The sequence below is a fragment of the Eptesicus fuscus genome, chromosome 1, assembly GCF_027574615.1.
Source record: "Eptesicus fuscus isolate TK198812 chromosome 1, DD_ASM_mEF_20220401, whole genome shotgun sequence".
Taxonomy (NCBI): domain Eukaryota; kingdom Metazoa; phylum Chordata; class Mammalia; order Chiroptera; family Vespertilionidae; genus Eptesicus; species Eptesicus fuscus.
This window is the reverse complement of record NC_072473.1, coordinates 33,518,852-33,544,339: the sequence shown is the minus strand read 5'-3', so window position 1 is coordinate 33,544,339 and position 25,488 is coordinate 33,518,852. Positions and strand designations below refer to the sequence as shown.

Genomic DNA, 25,488 nt, shown 5'->3' with positions numbered 1-25,488 from the left:
GGGTTAGAGTAACACATACAAGGACTTCAACTATTGTTTCTGTAAAGGGAATTCACAAAATTAAACTCTTGTGCCTTCCAGTGAAAAATGCATTAAATCACTATGCATTATTTCACAAACATGAGTATAGATCATAACCATTCACACATGATCTAACTCACTAGCTAGAAAACTAGGATCTCTTTACAATACTATTTGTTATCAATGAGGATTTAATATAAGGTCAGTTCATTTTGGATGGCTTCCAAGGGGGCTTGTTTACTCAACTTTCAAAGGGGCCTTGTGTGAGGTGACTTCAATCTCTAAGGGAGGAAATCACAGGACAATTTGCTTTTGGGTGAAACTCTACAGTATTTAATATATATGATATATGTGTGTAGACACATACCGACAACTGTAAACATGCTCCCTCTTCCCTCCCCTTCTCTTTATCCCTGCCCTTGCACACAGACAGGGTGATTTAACAGAAAACAGATTGTCCTCAAAGACAGAAAAGAAATCAACTCATTGACCAATTCATTAGGTATGTCTTTTCATCTCTCCAGCTACTTACACTGTGTCCACAGTATTCTGGCATAGTCAATTGAAAATAAAAAATATTAGTCTATAAAACTCTTGTTTTATCTGAATAATGTAAAAAAAAACACCAGTTTGAGTTATCTTCCCCCAAATTCTTGACACACACACTGAATTGACTGCTTGCATTGTCATCTTGTAAACAATGTCTGTTATATATCAGCATTGATTCTTGAGATGGGGTTCATATAAACATTTTTAATATTGATTTTTTTTCTTGTGTTTTCCGTTGTTTTTCATATACTGGAGAATCTCTTAATAATATGGCTGATTATCTCCCAGATATTACCAGATCAGAGACTAGCGTTTGCTCTTCTACCTTCTTTTTACAGACAGGGTAGAAATTCTGCTATGAAAGTGAACATGTAAACGGGGTTTTAGTATCCCCCCCCACCCAGATCAATATTAAAAATCATTTTTTCCACAGAATTTATATCTGGTTAAGGATTTTCCCTTACCTAATACTTGCAATCTGAATACAGAAAGCCACACACATATACATACCACCTGCTAAGATTACTACTTGAGGTCATATTTTTAAACCACTGAAAATAGAGGGCTATGTACAAGGGTAGTAGTTTACTGGACTTCAAATGAAACATAATTCCCAACTGCAGAAAAAAAAAGCTACCTGGGGCTCTGGTTGGTGTGGTTCAGTTGGTTGGAGCATCATCTCTTGCACCAAAGGGTCAGGAGTTCAGTTCAGTCAGGACACTTGCCCAGGCTGATCAGGGCACATACACAGGTTGTGGGTTGATCGCAGGTTGAGGCACTTCAGGAGACAACTGATGAATGTTTTTCTCTTACTGTCACATCGATGTTTCTCTCTCTGTTGTCTCTCCCTCTCCCTTCCTCTGTCTCTAAAACAATCAATAAAAAAATAGCTACCTGAGTGAACTCAATTCACAGAGAAATATTATTTTTCTTAATGTTTTACTATTCACAGTCTACCTGTGGAGGTGTTGGTAGTATTAATTTAATTACATCAAGTTTTTTTTTTAATTGCCACAGGAGCACATGTATACACACATGTAGAAAAGGTCAGACTTTTTAAAAAAAATTAGTGTTCTGCTTCTGCATGTCCTGCTATAATACCTTCTGTAGAGTTAGAAAGCTAATTAGCTTTGTCTTCAATAGATTGAAAATATGTCTACAAGTGGAAATTTCAGAATTGCTCATCAGAAATAACTGTATTTCATTCTTAAGCCTGTCGTTGACTAGGGGGAAAAATAAAATTTGTGAGATGTATTTGCATAATCAAGGACTTTGTTTGTTTAGAACAGTGTACAGTAGCCACTGCTAAGGGATAAGGATTGACTTGGTCAACAGTGAAGAGCAATTTTCTACAAATGAATTTATTTCATCATAGGAAAAGGAGCCATGTGTGTTAACCTAAAATTCTGAATTCTGAGCTTTTTTGGTGAGAGTGGTTGAAATTCTAGATAAACATATTTTCCTTATTCACTTTCATTGTCGTGTTATATCCTCAGAGAGAAAACCTGAGCTTCTCCAGATTTTACATTAAAAGTGAAACTAAAGTGTTATTTCAAAGTAGCTCTTATATCCACCTTGAGTTTTCTCTCCATCACTGTCCCTCAATGAGTGGACAGTGTTAGCTCTGCAGGTGCTCCCCACTGACCTCCTTTGTGCAGATGTAAGGAAGTTGTATGGAAGGGATTGCAGGACAAAGGGCCTGCTGCTCACCCTGAGGGCTTCAGTCTCTCAATTACTATGGAAGTTCAAGTCCTATAGTCTCCTCTATTGCTTAGTGCTCTGCTTCTGCATGTCTCCTATAATACCTTCTGTAGAGTTAGAAAACTAATTAGCTTTGTTTTAAATGGATTGAAAATATGTCCACAAGTGGAAATTTTAGAATTGCTGATCAGAAATAATTTTATTTTCTGGAGGTTTCTCTTGCACCACATTTGCACTTTGTACTGTGTTTATGCATGCTTTAGAAAATTTGCAAATAGAATAATTTAAAGTAAAGGCAACAATAATCTTCTTAATTTATGTATCTAACTTTCCTCTGTAAAGATCCTTAGGCACTTTAGAAATTATGTATACATTATACTCTGCAACAACCAATATGCAAATCACAACAAAACGACCACTTCAGGCCATATAAAATGACCATACTCAGTCCAGGCAAAAACTCATTAATATCAATAGGATTACTGTGCACAATTGAAGGGCAGTATATGCCAGAGGTTGCATTCATTGCTATGTGAGAGCATAAAAGTACATGGGCTCACACTGCAAAGAAATAGTCTTACATTTAAACTCATGTGATACAGGAGGAATAAAGACAAATAGAACTCACACACATTTGATAATATTGGTTAAATTAGGTTTTGAGCCTTTTGAAGAAAAACAAATTATTTGGTAAATGAAAAACCAGTGATATTCAAAAGTAATTGTGTATATAAGATGTATAATATTTTAAATTACAATTGTTACAAACATTGTAGAAAAAACTTAAAAGGATAAATAGTCTATTTAAAAATCACAGTCTCTTGGCTACTTCTAATTATACGCAGACATACAAAATTAGGACATACATTTTGGACTTATTGTTTTAAAAATAATCATCAAAACTATTCCTAAGCTAATAATAATATCCATGTAAGAAAAGCCTCCAATGCCCACTAGCACCACCCACATTTCAGTCTGTATTTTGTAAAAATGACAAAGCTATTTAGATGAAGAGTATGGGCAGACTTGATGTTTTAAATGTATTAAGGTAAAGGGGACTTTGAGGGCAGAGACCCCTAATGCTTAATTTATTTTCTGGCTCACTTTTAACCCTTTTGACAATGAGATATGTGGTACAAATGGTGACTTCCCTTAAATGAAAGCAGTGCAAACTATATAGCCATTACTTTCTGATAGCATGCAAACATTTATTTTTAATTTTCTGAAAAACACATCAAATATCAACCTACCTAAAATGAAGCATAGTATTTATTAGAAACGATTTGTTGCTTTAAACTCTTTGTGCTTGACCTGACCCTATTGCATGTCGCTGGCTGTCAGAACTGTGCAGAGCCTGCTCAAAGATCAATGACAAATTAAAAAGTGACAAGAATGGGGCAGAATAATAATAGCTTAAAGCTATTCTCCACCTTTCCACATACACACATATGATTTTCAAAACCAAGTTATTTTTTAGATAAAAATATGTAAGAAATGGTAGACTAAATAAACAGCAACAACATCTAATTTAACAAACATATTTATCAAGTGTATACTATTTTGAAGACATTGTTGGAGTGGAATGTAAAGAATGTGTAGTAAGGTATGAACTTTGCTTTGAGGAGCTAACAATCCCTTGTGAAAATAGAAATAAGAGAAATGTACACAACTAATGGTTAAATGAGAGCTGGAGATATGTACTATTGTCAATTTTGTGCCACCACTCTACATTTTATTGTTAATTTTTATAATAGACTTTTGTAGTCAAAACAGCATTTATTTGTACTAAGTTAATAATATTGTGCATCTTTGTTGATCTGCACATAGCTGAAATTGTTAACTCATAGGTAAACACACTAAAAATCACAGCATGATTTATGAATTCCTATGATTGAATTTATCCCTGATGAGTTGGAATTATTTTTGTAGGAAAGTTTTTTTTTTTAAAAAAGGATAAAGTGTGGAAATATAAACACATGGAAGACTTCTAAAACTTGCTTCCTTCCTCTCTTTTGCACATTTTGAAAACTTGGGATAAATGTCAGGTAAGAGGAGCAATGCAAAATATATTCCTCCCCTGTTTTCCCTTCTTTCCTCATTAGAGGATTAGTCTATTCCACAGTGCTGCACCTACTAAGTTGGGCTTGAATTGAAAGGAATGAAAGCCTCACCAGCAGATGCTGAGAATCATACTCCAACACGACTAGATTCTGTGCAAGTATTCTGCTCTCACTATGGATTTCATTTTATGAGATTTTATGACATGATCCAAACAGTAAGCAAAGAAGAGCATGAAAAATGTATTTCTAGACCAAAAATTTCTCTTGGAACATTTAATGGTATTGTGATTAAATTAAAACACACACACACACACACACACACACACACACACACACACACACACACATCTGGCAATCACTTTTTATAATCAAATCATTCCCAGATAAAAACCAACCTCAATACTTTAAACAATAAAATAATTTTTTTTAAAAAAAACAACCTCATTGAGATTTTGTGTGCCTTTCTTTTGACTAGGAATTGATGAAATCATATCTATTAATTTAGAAATTTGTGGGGAAATGCTTAAAGTGTAACTGTTTAGTTTACTGGTTAGGATGATTTTCGAATACCAAAGAAAACTACATCTCTAACAAAAACTAATTAAGTATAGAATGCATTCTGTATTCTTTTTTTCCTTTTTTAATGTATATTTAACTATTACAAATGCATTCAACAAAATAGCTTTGTAGCACTATTTTAAAATGTCCAATTATGTTGGGGGAAATATGGTCAGTGTGAAATATAGTCTCTAACCCTGGTAAAATAAATAATCAGAGGAATAAGAAAATAATTCTCAATGGGCCTGTATTTGCAGAATTAAATAAGCATAAGTAATAGGATGCAGGGACATGCTTATCTTAGGAGAAAGGGCTAGAAACACAGTGGGCAATTCATGATCATGTTGTCTTCTTAGCTAAGCCTTCTAAGACAGACTGCCACTGCTGTTAGCCAGATTCTTTAGGGAACAGAGATAAACTTTGGGTAGAGTCACATAAGTGTAACAACAAGCAGTGGGCCGAGGGGACCCTAAGTGACTAAGCAAATTCATTTGAGTTTGTTGAAAAGCAACCTGGATGTATATATATCAATCTTTTAGTTGTGATATGGCATTATAGTTTTGCAAGATGTTGCCATTGGGTGAAACCTGGCAAAGGGTACACCAGTCTTTCTATATTATTCCCTACAACTTCGTGTACATCTACAATTATCTCCATAATTTTTTTCAAAAACCAAGGCACAATTTTATAATTTAAAAAAATATCTGGTACAAATTCTTTTCTTGTCATCCAGTAAATTCAAAACTAAACATTGATGTTTCACTGTCCTGCGTTTTTTCCCTTTTTTGCAGGGGAGGGAGGTGGTGTTAGGGAGTAGTGCCATAATAAAACCAGCCTGCTCTCAGTTCCTCTTGAACTAGAAATAAGTTCCTGTTGCTGGTGCTTATAGAGCCCCTAAATATACTCTGACTCTGGAAACCCTGGTGATTTACCTGAAATGCTTTCTGCTTAGTTTATAGTCTGTTCCCAGATGACTATAAACCAGTGTTAGCTCTAACTCAGGGAAAGGCGATACAAAATACTGGGTACCCAATGATTAATCCCTCAAAAAGTAGGTATGGACTTCCTGGGGAGGTATGATTTTAATGATTCAAGAATCATTCATTAATTCAACAAATATTATTGAACACCTGCCACATCCCAGAATTTTATGATCATTACAGCTTTGGATCATATATTTTGTGTACTCTTAATTTTGACCTCATTTTGAAATCCAGATCTGCAGCTTAACTAGCTGTAGGACATTGAGCAAGTTTTTTAACTTCTGTGTTTACTTTTCTAATGTGTAAAATGGGAATAATAATAATTGCATCTAACAGGGTTGTTGTAAAAATAAAAATATAATTTATGCCAAATGATTAACTTATTGTCTGACACACAGTATGTGCTCATTTGATATTAGCTCTTATTGCTCCACTCATTTCTCCTCCTTTTCTATGTTCTATAGTTATAAAGAAATACCTTTTCAGTATTGACTACTGTAGTGCTTCACAACACACACACCCACTGCAATACACATGACAGTTGACATTTATATAAGCAACACACTTGATGGATTTTCCCAGGGTTAAGTTGAATTCCCTGAACATTAGTTGTAATGCAGAAGCTTATATCATGAAGACTATCTGGAATGTTCTGATTTAATTTTTAAAAAGCAAATAATTCATATACTTTGCTCTTACAACTATCATTAGTAGCACATCCTTTGTGACACACCTCACAACACATTAAACAAAATAGTGTGTTAGCACACTAACTTTGAAAATCATTTGCACACAGGGATGTCCATGAATTTCTTAAACTAAAACATAGGCAACTAATACGGGTATTCTCTGGTTTTAAGCATTTTAATGACTAATGTGTATTATTTCTAATTAAGAAAGATAATTCAAAAGTAACTCTACTATAATAATGTAGGAATTTCTTGTGTTCACCATCATTTAAAAATTCACATTATTCTATTTTTGTACACATTTCTAATTTAAAGCCAAAAGGCTTTCTCTGAAATTGTATGACCTTATATATTCTAAGTCAGGGATCTTTAACAGGTGTGCCACAAGAATTTATAGAACATGCAGTAGCGGAAGATTTAGTCAATGGCAGTGAGCCTTTTCCCTCAGATTGTCAAATTAAAAAAAATGACAACAGTGTGGGGGGCTAGCCCAGGGTGGGAATGGCTGGGGGGGGGGGTCAGTTGGGGAAAAAGGGAGACATATGTAAAACTTCAGACAATATTAAATAAAAATGGGGTAATAATAATAACTACCGCATAGAATTACTGTGAGGATTAAATGAGTTAATATGTGTAAGGTGGCTGATACACCGTTAGCAGTCATTAAAGCTTAATAAACTCAGCCTCCTCTGTCAGAAAAAAAAATGACAACAGCTAACAAACAACAGTTGCCCAGTATGAATGCCTTGTCTTGAACCATAAATGTATATGTCATATGATAGAGTTGTATTTGTTGGTCACGTTTTATAATAAGGATGTGTCTGATTGCTTAATTCTTGTTACCAGAAGTCCTTATTGTATTATACAAGTACTAGAGGCCCAGGGCACAAAATTCATGCATGGAGGGGGGTGTATGTCCGTCAGCCCAGCCTGCACCCTCTCAAATCTAGGACCCCTAGAGGGATGTCGGACTGCCCGTTTAGGCTTGATCCAGGTGGGATCGGGCCTAAATAGGCAGTCAGACATCCCTCTCACAATCCAGAACTGCTGGATCCCAACCACTCGCCTGCTTGCCTGCCTGATTGCCCCTAACCACTTCTGCCTGCCAGCCTGATCACCCCCTAACCACTCCCCTGCCAGCATGATTGATGCCTAACTGCTCCCCTGCCGGCCCAATTGCCCCTAACTTCCCTCCCTTAGCAGCCTGGTCACCCCTAACTGCCCTCCCTTAGCAGCCTGGTCGCCCCCAACTGCCCTCTGCTGTTGGCCCAGTCACCCCTAACTTCCCTCCCTTGCCAGCCTGGTTTCCCCTAACTGCCCTCCTTTGCTGGCCTGGTCTCCCCTACTGCCCTCCCCTGCTGGCCCGGTCACCCTTAAGTACCCTCCCCTGCCGACCTGGTTGCCCCTAACTGTCATCCCTTTCTGGCCTGGTCCCCCCAACTGCCCTCCCCTGCAGGCCTGGGGGTCCTCCCCAGCTATCTTCCCCTGCAGGCCTGATTGCCCCCAACTGCTCTCCCCTGCTGGCCATCTTGTGGTGGCCATCTTGTGTCCACATAGGGACAGCAATCTTTGACCACATGGGGGTGGCCATTTTATGTGTTGGAGTGATGGTCAATTTGCATATTACCTCTTTATTATATAGGATTATTATATGATTGGCATCTGCTTTTTTTTAAAGAAGGGTAGATAATTACTATTACTACTTTTTGTAACAAGAAAAATTATACCTATTTTTGTCAGATTGGCCAAAAAATATTTTTTGTTGTGTTGCAGACTTTTAGTAATTAGCTTGCATGCCATGACATAAAAAAGGTTTAAAGTCACTGTTCTAGGTGAAATAATAATTTTGACCTTTACAGGATTCCTGCAGTTAGGTTCACTATCCATTCCTATTCTTTCTGTTTTCAGTCTCAGTAAACTGTAGGAATAAAGCATTATGGGTAGCCAATAAAAATACAGAATATTGAAAAGGTTAAAGTCTGTGTTTATGAGTTCATTATATTTTTATAGTTTTCAAAGACTACACTAGACATTAAAACTATTGTATCTCATTCTGGTAATAAATATTGCAGCAAGAAAGAAATGGACAAAACAATTCTATTCTTAAAGAAAAACTTGTAATGATACTACAAAATGTATGTATTAATTTGTTCCTATTTCATTAACTGCAAGAAAAATGCAAAATAGTACAAACTTAATTACTGTTATGGTGGAGACAGGAATCATTAAGAAAACATAAGAAACTCAAAGAGTTTAGTCCTTTTAGTGCCAACTTACATTTGATGCTTTGGAGAAAGGTAAGGAACTTGGAAACTCCCATAAATGCATAACTGTGAACCAAGACTTCTTCCTAGCCCTTCTAGTCAAAGACTGGTTACCAATGTAATTTTTACTTGTCAGGTAATCAATATAGCTTCATGTGATAATTATTTACATGTCTTTTTATGTTTTAAACTTACTGTTATTTGCCTGCATCAATTCTTGAAGCATCTAGAGCTTCATAGCATAATTATGCTCTATAAAAATGTTGTTTTTATTTTATTATTTTTTAAAAAATCTTTATTGTTCAGATTATTACAGTTGTTCTTTTTCTCCCCATAGCTCCCCTCAACCCAGTTCCCACCCCACTACATGCCCTTAACCCCCAACACTGTCCTCATCCATAGGTGTATGATTTTTGTCCAGTCTCTTCCAGCACCCTCCACACCCTTTTCCCCTCGAAGATTGTCAGTCCATTCCCTTTCTATACCCCTGATTCTATTATATTCATCTAGATTATTCTGTTCATCAAATTTTTTATTCACTTGATTTTTAGATTCACTTGTTGATAGATGTGTATTTTTTGTTCATAATTTTTATCTTTACCTTTTTCTTCTTCTTCCTCTTCTTAAAGAATATCTTTCAGCATTTCATATAATACTGGTTTGGTGGTGATGAACTCCTTTAACTTTTTCTTTTCTGTGAAGCTCTTTATCTGACCTTCAATTCTGAATGATAGCTTTGCTGGTTAGAGTAATCTTGGTTGTAGGTTCTTGCTATTCATCACTTTGAATATTTCTTGTCACTCCCTTCTGGCCTGCATAGTTTCTGTTAAGAAATCAGCTGACAATTGTATGGGTGCTCCCTTGTATGTAACTGTTTTTCTCTTGCTGCTTTTAATATTCTCTCTTTGTCTTTTGCTCTTGGCATTTTAATTATGATGTGTCTTGGTGTGGTTGGTCCTCTTTGGATTCCTTTTGTTTGGGGTTCTCTGCGCTTCCTGGGCTTGTAAGTCTATTTCTTTCACCAGGTGGGGGAAGATTTCTGTCATTATTTCTTCAAATAGGTTTTCAGTATTTCCTCTCTCACTTCTTCTGGCACCACCATAATTTGGATGTTGGTACACTTGAAGTTGTCCCAGAGGCTCCTTACACTATCTTCATATTTTTGGATTCTTTTATCTTTTTGCTTTTCCAGTTGGGTGTTTTTTGCTTCTTTGTATTTCCAATCTTTGACTTGATTCTTGTGATCCTCTAGTCTGCTGTTGAATCTCTGTATATTATTATTATTATATTATTATTATTTTTATTCCTTGAGGATTTTATTTTTATTTAATTTTATTTTTTTATAAATTTCTTTATTGATTAAGGTGTTACATATGTGTCCTTATTCCCTCATTACCCTCCCATCACCCCACTCATGCCCTCACCTCCCTGTTGTCTGTGTCCATTGGTTAGGCCCATATGCATGCATACAAGTCCTTTGGTTGATCTCTCCTCCTTACCCCCACCCTCCCCTACCTTCCCTTCGAAGTTTGATGGTCTGATAGATATTTCTCTGTCTCTGGAACTGTTTTTGTTCATCAGTTTATGTTGTTCATTATATTCCACAAATGAGTGAGATCATGTGATACTTATCTTTCTCTGACTGGCTTATTTCACTTAGCATAACCTATCCAGTTCCATCCATGTTGTTACAAATGGTAGGAATTCCTTCTTTTTTAGTGCAGCGTAATATTCCATTGTGTAGATGTACCACAGTTTTTTAATCCACTTATCTGCTGATGGGCACTAAGGCTGTTTTCCAAATATTAGCTATGGTAAATTGTGCTGCTAAGAACAGAGGGGTGCATATATCCTTTCTGATTGATGTTTCTAGCTTCTTCGGATATATTACTAGTAGTGGTATTACTGGGTCAAATGGGAGTTCCATTTTTAGTTTTTTGAGGAAACTCCATATTGTTCTCCCCAGTGGCTGCACCAGTCTGCATTCCCACCAGCAGTGCACGAGGGTTCTTTTTTCCAAAAAATTTTAAAAAGATATGCCCCTAAATATAATATAAATGGTTTCTTTTTCTTTAAAAAAAAGTTTCTTGGTGAAGATGTTCACTAATGGGAATCTGGTATTGAGATCCCACCTACTTTGTTCTTGTTTCTCAGTATTGCTGCAGCTATTCGGTGTCTTTTTTTATTCCAGATGAATTTTTGGAGAGTTCATTCTAGGTCTGTGAAATATGCAGTTGGAATTTTAATGGGGATTGCATTGAATCTACAGATTGCTTTGGGTAGAATGGACATTTTGATGATGTTGATTCTACCAACCCATGAACACTGTATATTATTCCATCTGTTTATATCTTCCTCCATCACTTATTTCAGTGTCCTGTAGTTTTTTGCATATAGGTCTTTTATCTCTTTAGTCAAGTTTATTCCTAAGTATCTTAATTTTTTTGGTATGATGGTAAATGGGATTGCTTTTTTAGTCTCTCTTTCTGTAAGTTCACTATTGGTGTATAGAAATGCCATAGATTTCTTGGCATTAATTTTGTATCCTGAAACCTCGCCAAATTCATTTATTAAGTCTAATCATTTTTTGATGGAGTCTGTAGGGTTTTCTATGTACAGTATCATGTTGTCTGCAAATAATGACAGTTTTCCTTCTTCTTTTACAATTTGGATGCCTTTTATTTCTTCTTCTTGTCTGATAGCAATGGCTAGTACTTCCAGTACTATGTCGAACAGGAGTGGTGAGAGAGGGCATCCCTGTCCTGTTCCTGTTCTTAGTGGAAATGGTTTTAGTTTTTGTCCTTTGAGTGTGATGCTGGCTGTGGGTTTATCATATATGGCTTTTATTATGTTGAGGTATCATCCTTCTATTCCCACTTTGCTGAGAGTTTTTATCAAGAAAGGGTGTTGGATTTTGTCAAATGCTTTTTCTGCATCAATTGATATGACTATATGATTTTTATCTCTCAATTTGTTTATGTGATGTATCACATTTATTGATTTGTGGATGTTGTACCATCCCTGCATCCTTGGTATAAAAATGCTTGGTCATGGTGTATGATCTTTCTGATGTACTGCTGGATCTGATTTGCTAGAATTTTGTTGAGGATTTTGGCATCTATGTTCATGACGGATATTGACCTGTAATTCTCTTTCATTGTGTTGTCTTTATCTGGTTTTGGAATTAGGGTGATGCTGGCTTCATAGAATGAGCTTGGAAGTGTTCCTTCCTCTTGAAATATTTGGAATAGTCTGAGGAGGATAGGTTTTAGTTCTCCCTTGAATGTTTGGTATAACTCCCCTGTGAAGCTGTCTGCACCTGGGCTTTTGTTGGCTGGAAGCTTTTTGATTTTCAATTTCTTCCATAGTTATTGGCCTATTGAGATTTTTAGAATCTTCCTGATTGAGTTTTGGAAGGTTGTATTTTTTCTAGGAATATGTCCATTTCCTCCAGGTTGTCAAGTTTTTTGGAATAGAGTTGTTCATAGTATTTTTTGACAATCTTTTTTTATTTTTGTGGGGTTGTTATTTCGCCTCTATCATTTCTGATTTTTTTTTTTATTTGAGTCATCTCTGTTTGCTTCTTGGTGAGCCTGGCTAGAGGTTCATCAGTCTTGTTTATCCTTTCAAAGAACCAGCTTTTGGTTTTATTGATCTTTTGTATTTTTTTTTTTGTCTCTATGTCATTTATTTCTGCTCGAATCTTTATTATCTCCTTCCTTCTGCTCACTCTGGGCTTTTCTTTTTGCTCTCTTTCTAATTCTTTGAGTTGTAGCATTAGATGATATACTACCATATTTTTTTTTTTTTTTTTTTTTTTTTAGGTAGGCCTGTAGAGATATAAACTTCCCTCTTAGGACTTCTTTCATTGTGTCCCATAGGTTTTGTATTGTTGTGTTTTTATGTCATTAGTTTCCAGAATGTTTTTAATTTCTTCTTTGATCTCATTGGTAATCCAATAGATATTAATAACATGCTATTCTTCTTCCAAGTGTTTGAGTGTTTTGGATTGTTTTTATTGTAGTTTATTTCTAATATTATGCCATTGTGGTCTGAAATGATGCTTGGTATGATTTCAATCTTCTTGAATTTGGGGAGACTTTGCTTGTGACCCAGTATGTGTTCAATTTTTGAAAATGTCCCATGTGCACTTGAGAAGAACGTATATTCTGCAGCTTTGGGGTGAAATGGTCTGAAGATGTCAATTAAGTCCATCTGATCTAGTGAGTCATTTGGGATTGTTGTTTCTTTGTTGATATTTTGTCTAGAGGATTTATTCAGTGATGTCAGTGGTGTATTAAAGGCCAGCCCCTACTATGATTGTACTGTTGTCTATCTCTCTCTTGATATCTTCCCAGATATTTTTTATTAATTTGGGTGTTCCTGCATTGGGTGCATATATGTTTACCATGGTTATATCCTGTTGTATCAATCCCTTTAGTATTATGAAGTGGCCTTCCTTATCTCTTGTTATCGCCTTCACTTTGAGGTCTATTTTGTCAGATATAAGTATTGCTACCCCAGCTTTTTTTTCAGTTCCATTTGCTTGAAAGGTATTTTTCCATCCCTTCCCTTTCAGTCTGTGTGAGTCCCTTATTCTGAGGTAACTCTCTTTTAGACAGCATATATATGGGTCATGTTTTTTTTTATCCATTCAGCCACTTGATGTCTTTTGATTGGAACATTTAGTCTGTTTACGTTTATAGTTATTAATGAAAGGTTCTTGTTTGTAGCCATTTATATTTTTTGAGCTGTATTCCTTCTTACCTTTTTGTTTCTTCTTTTTACAGCATTCCCTTTAGCATTTCTTGCATTGCTGGTTTGGTAGTGATAAACTCCCTTAGCCTTTTTTTGTCTGTGAAGCTCCTGATTTCCCCTTCAATTTTGATTGATACTCTTGCTGGATAGAGTATTCTTGGATTGAGTCCCTTGCTTTGCATGACTTTGTATATCTCTGTCCATTCCCTTCTAGCTTGATGTGTTTCTGTTGAAAAATCATTTGATAATCTGATGGGGTATCCTTTGTAGGTAACTCTCTGTCTCTCTCTTGCAGCCTTTAAGATTCTCTTTGTCGATAACATTTGCAATTGTAATTATGGCATGTCTTGGTGTGGGTCTTTTGGGATTCATCTTGCTTGGGACTCTTTGTACTTGAGTAACTTTTTTCTTCCCCATATCACGGAAGTTTTCTGTCATTATTTCTTCAAATAGATTTTCTAATCCTTGCTGCTCTTCTTGTCCTTCTGGCAGCCCTATTATACATATGTTATTTCGTTTTGTATTGTCTCAAAGCTCCCTTAGGCTCTCCTCCTGTTTTTTAATTTTTTTCTCTAGTTGCTGTTCCGATTGGGCATGTTTGTGTACCTGATCTTCTAACTCGCTGATTCAGTTCTCTGCTTCTTCTAGTCTACCGTTGAAACCTTCCATGGTGTTTTTGATTGTAGCTATACCATTTTTCATTTCTTCCTGATTTTTGCATAGGTTGTTGATTTTCTCATCCATGCGGTATATGAACTATATGACCATTACTCTGAATTCTTTTTCTGTCATGTTGCATGCTTCCCTTTCACTTATTTCCTTACTTGGCGATTCCTCCTTTTCTTTCCTCTGGGGATTGCTTTGTTGTCTCTCCATTCTATCACCAGAAGGTTCAGATGTCAAGTTGCAGGGGCCTGGACCATGTGCAGTGGGAGTTTTACACCCCCCCCCCAAGTGTCACTGAAGAGCTCTGATACCAAGACGTGTGGTTGCTGTGGGTTGGTAGGAACCACACTCACCCTCGGTCAGAGTCACAGGCGCTTAGTTTGGCCTCATGTGTGCACCTAGAATCAGGGACCCTGCCTGCACCACGTTGAAACAGAGAAGCCACAGGCATGTGCTAAAAATCAAAGTCCCCTCTTGCGTATCAGGAGTCAGAGGCTCCATGTGTCCATGCTGAGAATCGAGTATCAGAGTTTCTGTTTCTTGGTGCTACCTCACACTGAGAATCAGGTCCCTGTGTGCACATGTGCCAAGAATTGGAGTCACTGGCTCTTAGGGTGAATGTACTGGGAATCAGGGATCTCAGGCGCACATAATGAGGAAGGGAGTCTAGTCACTGGTGGAGATTCAGGGTCCCTGATCTGCGCAGGAGACCGGGTTGCTCAGTCACACTGTGTTGGCAGGAGGTCCCCTTCTGCCCTGCGGTAAACTGCCTTCTGTGTGCGCTTGCCCTGAATCAAAGTCTGGTGGCACTGCCCCTTAGTGTGGGTGTGGGGTCTGGTCACACGGATGTGCAGTGTGGAAAACTCCCTGTGTCCATGTACCCAGGCTCAAATTCAGTGCTGCCTTCCTGTGTGGGCACAGGGTCTGGTTGTGGGGAACAAACTCCCTGAGACCGTACATCCAGGTTCAAATTCACAGCAGCCTCTCTGCTAAGGTGCAGGGTCTGGTCATGGGAAACAAACTTCCTGGGTTTGCACCCCAGGCTCAAATTCAGTGCTGTCTCCCTGCGTGGGTGTAGTATCTGGTCGCAGAAAACAATCTCCCCAAGGTCGTGCACCTATGCTCAAATTCAGGACTGCCTCCCTGCCTGGGTGTGGAGACGATTCGCGGGAAACAAATTCCCCAAGTTTGCAAGTCCCGGCTCAAGTTCAGCGCTGTTTCCCTGCCCTGCATGGGTGTGGGATCTGGTTGCAGAAACTACCTCCCTAGGGATGAGTGGTTAGGCTTGAATTCCACTCAGTCTCCCTGCCTGGGTGTGGAGATGAGTCGCAGGAAACAAATTCCCTGAGTTCACAAGTCTGGGGTCAAGTTCAGAGCTGTCTCCCTGCCCTGCATGGGTGTGGGATCTGGTTGCAGAAGACCACCTCCCTAAGGATGAGCAGTTAGGCTCGAATTCTGCTCAGTCTCCCTGCCTGGGTTCGGAGATGAGTAGTGGGAAACAAACTTCCTGTGTCTGACACCAAGGCTCAGTCAGGCAGAGTCGCCACTGCTTTGTGTGTGCAGAAAGCCTTATTGTGCGGCTGCGGTCTGGTAGTTTTAATGTCACCACTGCGGGGGCTGCGGCGGAAGGGGATTGGCTTTGTGACTCACAGAAATCTGCGGCCGGGTGCCTGGAGTCCTGGTGTCCCGGGGTCTGCAGCTGTGGTGGCAGGTCTTCTACCAGAGCGGCTATAGGGTCCTGGTTTTCTTCTGATACCAGAGTGGGTGGTGGCGAGGCTAGGATCCTAGTCTCAAGCAGTTCTGTTCTTCAAGATGGCATGGCTCTGTGCCACCAGTGTCCTCCCTGGAGTGTATGTGGCAACCGCAGGGTTTTGCCATCGAAAACTGCCCAGATTGGCAGCCCCCTGGAAGAACTGCAGTGTCTAACTGTCCCTATTTCACTCACACACACACACACACACACACACACACACATCCATACACACCTCTATCGCTCCCTCACTCTCTCACACACTCTCCCTCCCCACCTTCCTGCCGGTCGCCATCTTTCTCTACCTCTGTATATTATTTTTAATTTCAGTCAGTGTATGCTTAATTTCTAGTTGGTCCTTTTTTATATCCTCAAGGGTCTCAATAAATTTATTGGCCTTTTCTAGAAAATTCTTGAAAAACCTCATAACCGTGGTTTTGAACTCTATATCCAGTTGTTTGCTTTCCTCCATTTCTTTCATTTGTGAACTGTTTCTTTGTCTCTGCATTTTGGCTGCTTCCCTGAGTTGATAGAGTGGCTTTGTGTGCTAGGTGTCCTATAGCGCCCAGTGGCTCAGCCTCCCCAGTTACCTGAGGTGGACACTCTTGGTGCACCACTTTGTGGGCTGTGTGCACAGTCTTGTTGTAGTTAAGACTTGATTGTTGTTGGTATCACTGGGAGGAAGTGACCTCCAGGCCAATTGGCTGTGAGGATCAGCTGTGTCTACAATGGGAGAACTTCTGTGCTAGAGACACCCTTATGGGGCAAGACTTGCTTCAGTGGGGAATTGGTGCTCACTGAGTCTGCCCCCTGAGTGTGTCCCTTATGGATCTGAGGAGTTGTAATCTGGATAGTCCTACTCTGAGCACTGGGTACACTGGTTCTTGGATCTCCGAGGAGGTGCTAATTTAGCCTCTGCCTGAGGCCACGCAGCCAGAGCTATGGAGAGATCTGCAGATTCCTCTTCTTTGTTTGGGTTTTGGAAGTGCTCAGATAAGGCCCAGCTGTGAATCAATGCAAGCTGCTGTGGGGCCTTAGGCTTTCTTTTGGATGTTCTGGGTCTTTTTGACTCAGCTGCAGTTTGTTAGGTAAGTTTAGATTTCAAAGGACCAGGCCATTCATATGCAAAAGCCTCTTTGCACAGCTTGGATTGGGCAGAGTCTCAGGGTGGAGCAAACAACAATGGCTTCCCATTAGCTTTGCCCGAAGAGGTCTCTGGGTCTCAGTGTCCCTTGGTAGTCACTGTAAGCACCTCTGAGAGAAAGCCGCCCTCGAGTTACGCCCACTGCCAGACAGTCCAGTTTCTCCCCGTATGAGTCTGGGTTCCCAGAGTCTCACCCGGAACTGGAGTTCAGAGCAGTCGGGAGCTTGTGTCTCCCTGCAGATTGAAAAAGCCATCCGCATACTCAGTTGCCAGCCCTCTCCAAGCGTGCGCATCCGAACCTCTGGACTTTACTTCAGCAGCTCCTCTGAGTCTCAGTGTGCTTTTCTCTTCCCTTCTAGTTGTAGAATTTCCACTTAGCCAGCCTTCCTGTGGTTCTAGATGATGTCCGTTTTGTCTTTTAGTTGTAGTTTTGAAGTGGTTGTGCGTGGCAGCAAGTTCAGGTGTTTACCTATGCTGCCATATTGGTTTCTCCTGTTTTAGTTTTATCATTATGTCAGATATTAGTCCTTATAATAAATAAAGAAAAATACCCTACCATATATTATAATCATCTAAATTAACTGTATTTAGAAGTTCTCCTTTAAGAAAAGCTAAAATAGCCTGACCAGTGTGGCTCAGTGGTTGAACCAGGAGGTCACAGTTCAATTCCTGGTCAGGGCACATGCCAGGGATGTGAGTTGGATCCCCAGTGTGAGGAGTGCAGGAGGCATCTGATCAATGATTCTCTCTCATCATTGATGTTTCTATCTCTCCCTCTCCCTTCCTCTCAGAAATCAATAAAAATATATTTTAAAAAAGAAAAGTGAAAATATCTCAGTGTAAATCACAAAGACTGCTAGATTATCAGCTAAAGTTATACTGACGTTGGTTGAAAGATATTAATTCAGTTATTTTATTTTGAAAGTGAATTTAGTAAAATTTTCCAATTATAGTACAAATCCTAGCAAAAAGAATGATAAAACATTCCTGTTACAAGTAAGGGTTTTTGTACCAGAGAGGAATAAAGAGATGTATGTTCTCTGGAAATGTGATTCATATTATATACAGCTAATGAAAAATATTAGTCAGCAGTTTGACATTACCCACATTTAAAATTATGTCATTTTGAGTATATTAGTGGGGAAAATACATTACTGATCACCGGACAAAATAAGATCTAGTGATGAACATATAGTTTGAAAGAATTCTAAGCTGCTTTTATATTATAGAAATAATCTTTTTTTTTTTCTGTTTCCAGCATTTTTGGAGAAAGCAGCCACTCAAGTCAATAGAAGTTGGAAAAAAAATGAATCTAGAACTATCATAATGAGCTAGAATCCTTGCAAGTATAGATGCTTCAGACTAATAGGATAATATCTACACTAATAAAAGAGAAACATGCAAATTAACCATCACTCCTCTACACCCACCAGCCAATCAGGAGCGAGTATGCAAATTAACCCAACAAAGGTGGCGGCAGCCACGGAGCTGGAGTGAGCAGAAGGCTTGGGTTGCCCCTGGCGATGGAGGAAGCCAAGCTTCCCACCCACCCTGGTTGGCCCTGGCCTCTGCTCAAGGCTACAAAGTTTCAATTATAGAAGATAAATAAATCCCAGATACCTGCTTCCAGCCAGCCCTGGCCACTGCTGAAGGAGGCGCTGAAAAAGAAAAAAGAAAAAAAAGGAGGGGCTTGAAGCTTGGGTTGCCATGGGACATGGCCAACCTGAAAACGGCCATCAGCCCCTCACCCACGCTGGCTACACCCCCATGGGGTGAAGGTCCCCACTGGGGGGCTTGACCAACCTGCAAACAGCCATCAGCCCCTCTCCCAGGCTGGCCAGGCACCCCAGTGGGGACCCCCACCCTGAAGGTGGTGTGGCCAACCTGAGCACAGCACAGCCCTGAGCCCCTCACCCAGGCTGGCCACACCTCTCCCAGTGGGGACTCTCATCCCATGGGGGCGTGGCCGGCCTGTAAACCACCACAGGCCCCTCGCCCAGGTTGCCCCACACCCCAAGGGAATCCCACCCTGATCTGTGACACCCTTCAGGGCAAACCAGCTGGGCCTCACCCGTGCACCAGGCCCCTATCTATACTAATAAAAGGGAAGTATGCTAATTAGACTGAGACACCTTCCAGGAGCCTTCTGGATGTTCTTCTGGACAAAGCCATGGTGGCATGGCTAAGGTAGAGGCGGTTAGAGGCCAAGAGGGAACAGCAGTTGTGAGTGAGCAGATCAGCAGGGGGGTCAGTTGGGGGCGAGCAGGCCGTCAGTGGGGGTCAGTTGGAGGTGATCAGCGGGGGGAGAGGGGAAGTTTGGAGTGAGCAGGCCAGCAGGGGGGGGCAGTTGGGGGTGAGCACACTGGCATGGGGGGCAGTTGGAGGTGATCAGGCTGGCAGGGGGACATTTGGGGACAAGAAGGCCAGCGGTGGGGGCAGTTGGGGACGAGCAGGCCAGCAGTCTGAGTGGTTAGGGGCAATCAGGCAGGCAGGCAGGTGAGTGGTTAGGAGCCAGCAGTCCTGGATTGTGAGAGGGATGTCTGACTGCCGGTTTAGGCCCAATCCCTGTAAACAGGCAGTAGGACATCCTTCAAGGGGTCCCAGATTGGAGAAGGTGCAGGCCGGGCTGAGGGACAGCCCCCCTCAGTGCACGAATTTCATGCACCAGGCCACTATTTTAGTATATTAAATGAGATAATAACAATTTTCAGACTGTAGGCCTTTAGATTCCCCTGAAAAACTTTTTAAAGATGTTAAAATTTATCTTAAGCACTTATCTCTGGGCTTGTTGCAGTTACTCTTGGCTGCCCATAGCACCCTACCTAGTCCTAACTATCACCTAAATGCTTCTTCCTTTTTCCTCTCCACTCCAGTGGAGGACTGTCCCCTCATTGAATGTACTCACCATCTTTGGACTAGATACCACCTTGGTATTTTTCTAATTTTAAAAGAAGATTCCCTATATCTTCCTTTCCTTGCTCCAGAAGCCTACCATTTCTTTAATTGAGAATAGTCATAGAAAATATTATTAATATAAGGTGTTTAACAAAGATATGTGGCTTTATATAAGCAACAATGACAGCTACTGTTTGTGTAGCACTTATGCATCATTATTCTAAGTACTATAAATATATTAAGTCATCTTTTTCTCATAGTCATCTTAAAATGCAGGCATTATTATTTTCATCCTCATTTTACAGAGAGGAAACAGGACAGAAAAATTGTGGAAATTCCCTAAGGACATATAGCTAATAAGTGTTAGTGAGCTTCAAACTTGGACATCTAGCTCTAGAATCTGTTCTCTTAAGTACAGTATTATACTGCCTCCCCACTTTAAGTGTATCCAACACAATTTAATTTGGGTTCTCAACTGTCCATGATGATATTTTTTCTTTAAATAATGTTGTTTTCCTCTTATATGTATATTGTATATATGTGTGTGCTTCCCATAATAATGTTTTATGGGAACATTTTTTTGTTTCCAGGACAGAAATGAGGTAACAAATTAAAAATTAGAAAGTTTTAGTGCCTGAGACCCATAATGATAGAAAAAGCCTATAAGTTGAGAGTTTACCAAAGTCTATTTGTGTTATATATTTAATGTAACAAATTTAAAGCTTCCATTTTAATTTCTTAATTTTGAAACTAAAATATTACATTTAATAATTCACTTTTGATCTCTATAATAATGATTAAGTAAATATAATCTAATTTTAATTTGTTATACATTTATTTTTATTTTATGATCAGATTCATAGTTTCAGTTATCTTAGATTAAATAGTCATTATCTGATCCTGGAGTCAGGGACTATACCTTATTTCCTCAAAACCTAGAGGCAAGGCTGAGTCATCCTATATAATAAAGAGGTAATATGCAAATGGTCGTTACACCATGACACATAACAACCGATCACCAGGAGGGCAGGGCAGCGAGCTATGTGCTTCGGAAAGCTATGGCGGTGGTGGGCGGGGCGGCCAGCTGAAGCAAGGGACAGGGAGCTACTCATGCACAGATTTGTGCACAAGGCCACTAGTAATATATAATGTATATTTAATAAGTACACTGAGTAAGTGAATTAGAGTTACTAGTAATGATTACCTACCAAGTAGAAGGCACTGTGCAATGTGATTTAACCCTTTGCACTCACTTGCTTTTTTTCTCAATTCCTTTATTCTACTCAGGATTTAATTTTTTAAATACCCCAGATTTTACAAAGCACGGCAGTAGAATAAAAAACTGGAGTTTCTTTTCATACAAACTTATTTATTTGGATTTTTTTATATTTCAAATTATTGATACATTCAATAACCGTCACACTCGACATCCGAGTGCAAAAGGTTAACTATATTATGTTGAATACTTTAACAACCTAAATATAAGATAGTTATTATTATCCTGATTTTACAAATTGGAAATTGAGGTTCAGATAGTTTAATTCGTTTGTACAAATTATTAATTGACAGAAGCATCATTCAAACTTATGTTATGTTCCAAAGACCATGTGCTTCTCATGACATCATTTTGCAAGGATGAGTGAATGAGTAGATGGTTAATTTTCCTCCATTCTGGATAAACAATAATTTTAATCCAGCTTCTTATCTCAGTTCTGAGTTAAAATAGTTCTTAGTGCCAGAAAAAAAAGAAAGATTAAAGGATAATAAAAAGAGATCAGTAAAATGGAAAATAAAACAGATGAAAGGAATGAGTGCCTATGTGTTCTTACAACATGGTTATCTATAATTATTTACTTGTCCATCTCTCCAACTATACTGTGAGCTACCCTAGGACAGGGAAAGTGTCTTTCATTATACAATTGCCTACTGCAGGACCTCGTACATAATAAATGACTCAAAATGTTTGTGGAATAAAAGAGAAGAAAAATTTGGAAGAAAAAAGGAGAGAAAGCAACACACACATATTCTGGAGCAAAGAGCTAAAGTGGGGACAAACATGCACTAGTACCTGATTTTAGGGAGTAGCGATAACTGAGTTAAACTGTAGAACGCATGCCACTTTTGAAAGCATTGTGTAAAAACGAAAATTAAAATGAGATATTAGCTAAACAAATTTTGTTTATAAGTTGGATTTGCTTAAGGGAGAAAAATAAGATAGGTTTCCAATTAATTAAATATAAATGAATGGGAAAATAGTTATCCATCATTTTATGCAGATATCTGAAATATTTTCAATTCAACAAATGTTTTTCAAGTGTCTGCTATGTGTAAATATTGGGCTAGGCCCTAGAGATAAAATGATAATCTTCTCTCACAATCTATTAAAGAAGATAAACAAACAAGGCTAACAGATTTATCCTCACTCAGTTTATAGTCTAGGAGACAAAGAAGCCTGCTAAAGTAGTATTCTAAAGTTTGTCTTTAGCATCTTCCTTTTTCTCTTTCTCAAACTCCTCCACTGTTGACAATCATTCTCCACATGATCTACCAGTATCATACTCACCTCTGGCTATCCCTGATCACATTTCAGGCCTTCCTTCTTAAGAAGTGCTTCAATTTATTTTTCAGTTTATTTAGGGTAACTATCCATGAATATGGGTTGTGTATTAACATTAAACTAATAATGGACATTGGAAGCTGCTGATTTAGGACACTGCAGTTTATTTTATCTCATTTTAAAAATATTTTGTAAAAAGACAACCTCTGATGTACTGTCTTTACTTATTGGCTTTGTTTCCTGTATATCTCATATATCAGCAAAACTCTATGTTTCTTTTTTGGTTTTGTTTTATTTCTTGAAAGCAGAAACAGAGTCTGTTTCATCGTGGTATCTTCCATAGCACATCGAGCAGTTATTAATTCAAAAAAGTAATAAATAAATATTTTTATAAGTCTAAGATTGAAAGTAGACTTGAGCAACATCCCATTTTATAAACCACTTTTCTTCCTAAGAAAATTCCTTTTTGAATGAATTCTCTTTTTGTACAGTGTTAGGTCAAATTATGCAAAATGAATTTAGGAGCCCAGTAGTGGACCTTTTCAGCCCACCTAAAGTTACACATGATGGAAGCTTAACAAAAGGAGAAGTATAATTTGCATATCATATGGTTTGTACATATTTTCTTCTATTCTGTAAGTTACCCTTTCACTTTGGTGTTGATTCCTTTGCTGGTGTTGATCCCTTTGCTGTACAGTTTTTTAGTTTTTTAGTTTTTAATCCTCACCTGATGATATTTTCCCATTGATTTTCAGAGAGAGTGGAAGAGAGAGGGAAAGACAGAGAGGAATATCAATGTGAGAGAAACACATCGATGGTTTGCCTCCTGCATGTGCCCTGACCAGGACCCAGCCAAGGAGATCCTACAGCGAAGGTACATGCCCTTGACCAGAATCAAACCTGGGACCCTTTGGTCTGCAGGCCGATGCTCTATCTGCCGAGCCAAAGTGGTTAGGTTAGAGTTTTTTAGTATGTGTAGTTCCACTTGTCTATTTTTGCTTTTGTTGCCTGTGTTTTTTGGATCATCTTCAACAAACTCAAAACATTGTCAAGGTCAATATTAAAAAGCTTTATCCTTGTTTTCTTCTAAAATGTTTATAGTTTCAGGTCTTATGTTTAAGTTTTTAATCCATTTTGAGTTAATTTTGGTGTACACTATAAGATAAAGGTTCAATTTCATTCTTTTGGATGTGTACACACAGTTTTCCCAATACAATTTGTTGAAGACATTATCCCTTCCCTTTTGTGTATCATTTCTCCCCATGTCAAAGATAAGTTTGCCATAAATGTATAGATTTATTTCTGATCTCTCTGTTTTGTCCCATAGGTCAATATATATATTTTATGCCAGTACCATACTGTTTTGATTATTATAGCTTTGTAATATATTTTGAAATCAAGAAGTGTGATGCCGTCTACTTTGTTTAAGATTGCTTTGGCTAGTTGAGGTCTCTTGTGGTTCCATATGAACTTTAGTATAGTATTTTTATATTTCTGTAAAAATGCCATTGGTATTTTGAAAGTAATTGCTTTCAATCTCTAGATTACTTTGGATATATCATTTGTATTTTGAAATACTATTTATTCTAACCCATGAAGACAGTATGTCTTTTCATTTAGCTATTTTTTTCAATTTTGTTCACCAAGTTTTATATTTTTTAGTGTACAAGTTTTTTATTTCCTTGGTTAAACTATTCTTTTTTTTTTCTTTTAGAATAAACACCTTTATTACATGAGCTAAGATAGGAGGGAAGAGGATTTATTTGCCTTTCTGGGCCTTGGTTTTCCTCAAATAGAACTCCAGCTCCTTGCCCTCAAGCACATAGCCATATGCTCAGCCACACTGGCCTGGTATTGAAGCATGCATGCAAGAAGCTCACCCTGCTGGAACTGCTCCTTGAGAAGACTGCTGATTTTGGCATTCTTTTTTCCTTTCATCATATTTCTTCTGAATTTTCTTTGAATGTTTTTGGTTCAAAATCTCTTTCTCTTCAGGACTCAGCTTGGCCCCCTTCTTTCGGCCCAGGGGCAGCGCTTAGTGACACTCCTACCATTGTCGGTTGGGTGTGCTGTCAGCCAGCATGACGCAGTTCTTTACTAGGGTCTTGGTGCAGACCAATTCATTGTTGGATGCATTGTAGAGAATATCAATAATCCTTGTTTTGCGCATGCAACACTCTGAGCCCCAGGAGAAGTTGCCCACGTCCAGCCTCAAGTCTTGGTACTTCTTGTTGCCTCCATGCACTCGCACTGTGTGTATGCGGCGGGGTCCAATCTTAGTTTTGGGAGCAGGGTGTCCCAGCTCATATTTTCGCTTCTTGTGGTAGGGGCTTTCTCTTCCCCCTGGTCTTGCAGCCCTTGTGCCAGTTGTCCCGAGAGATATCCATAGCTCGGCGCTAGCTGGAAGGAGACGGTTAAGTCTATTCTTTAGTACTTTTAGAAATAGACAAAATAACTGAATCAATATTAGGATGCTTATTATGAAAAAAAAGAAGAAGAAAGAAAAAGAATACAGTGTTGATGAGGATGAGGAGAAAGGGGTATCTTTGTACACTGTTGGTGGAAATGAAAATTGGTACAGTCATTAACAGTACGGAGGTTCCTCAAATAATTAAAAATAGAACTAACACATGATCTAGCACTTCTGGACTTATACCTAGAAATGAAATAAATATCTCAAATAGATATCTATCCACGCATGTAGAATACAGAATTGTTGACAATAGCAAGGACATGGAAATAACCTAAATATCTATCAACAGATAAATGGATAACAGAAATGTGGTATATTTTATAGCCTTGCAAAGAAGGAAATACTGCCACTTGTGACAACATATCTAATCTTCAAATTCATCATTATGTAAAGACTAGGAGCCCAGCGCGGGATTTGAAA

General features: G+C 38.6%; 1 pseudogene; it reads right to left on the bottom strand.

Moving 5' to 3' along the window:
* Window positions 1-24,321: 24,321 nt before the first annotated feature.
* LOC103298549 (40S ribosomal protein S8-like) lies at window positions 24,322-24,982 on the bottom strand (annotated as a pseudogene).
* Window positions 24,983-25,488: the final 506 nt, after the last annotated feature.